Consider the following 1,178-nt stretch of genomic DNA (forward strand, 5'->3'; position numbering starts at 1 on the left):
TCAATGTCTCAAGGGAACCCCTAAGATCCTCGGAACCCCAAATCCCAAGGCAGGAAGCAGACAAGTGTGTGTGTGTGTGTGTGTGTGTGTGTGTGTGTGTGTGTGTGTGTGTGTGTGTGTGTGTGTGTGTGTGTGTGTGTGTGTGTGTGTATATTAGCTCATTAGTGTGTGTGCACGTGTTTCTTGTGTGTGTGTGTGTGTGTGTGTGTGTGTGTGTGTGTGTGTGTGTGTGTGTGCGTGTGCGTGTGCGTGTGCGTGTGCGTGTGTGTGTGTGTGTGTGCGTGTGAATGTGACCCAAGCTCCGGTGCAGCAAACAGACAGCTCCACTTAGTAGCAGAGGACAGACACAATAGCACCTTACCTTTACGGCATAATCACAAACAGATGTGAGCTGATTGGAATCTGTACTAAATGTTGGCTGTAGCATTTGATTATTAGCTTATCATGCTAAATGCCACAGTGCAAGTGCATGGTCTTACATATTTCTTTGATGACACACCACACTGCAGGCAGTTATGAGAAAAACTCCTCACTCCAGTCCTCACATCAGTACTATATATTGTTGCCAGATAAACTGACTTTTATAATATTAGCAAACTCGTATTAGCGGTGGAAACATTTAGTAAGATGTGCCATTGTAACTGTGTTCAATCATTCAGAGGGATAAACTCAACATAAGAGAAGAAGGGCCATCTCTCTACCAACCATAGCAGAAAGCAATGACGCCTTGTTGCAAACAAGTAAATGGATTGTAAATGTAAATGGATTTTAACGCAACCATTTTAATATGATATAAGTCAGATCATTAATATGATATAAGTCAGATCATTTTTGGTTTGCATCGCCTCACCCATAACACTGACACTCAGTTCTTTTTTGGCACAAGCTATTCATCCACTGGCTATAATGTAAATTGCATTGTTTATAATCATCAGAGAAAGATTCACATAAAGTAATTTGTCCAATCAGCAGAGCTATAGTTGACTACTTTATTTGTTTGTTCACATCCGTTAGTTAATACGGCCATTTTCAGTTTTGAAACAGAAATAAAAGGACATCACTATGATATGCTTGAATATAAGTTTGTTTGTGATCCATTACCATCTAAAATGGTCAGATCACCCACCCAAACACCTAGATGAGTCTGCCATAAAGGTTAATAAACTATCATTTGCTAA

Source organism: Notothenia coriiceps, unplaced genomic scaffold (assembly GCF_000735185.1).
Source record: "Notothenia coriiceps isolate Sejong01 unplaced genomic scaffold, NC01 NC01_scaffold00037246, whole genome shotgun sequence".
In the NCBI taxonomy this organism is placed as follows: Eukaryota; Metazoa; Chordata; class Actinopteri; order Perciformes; family Nototheniidae; genus Notothenia; species Notothenia coriiceps.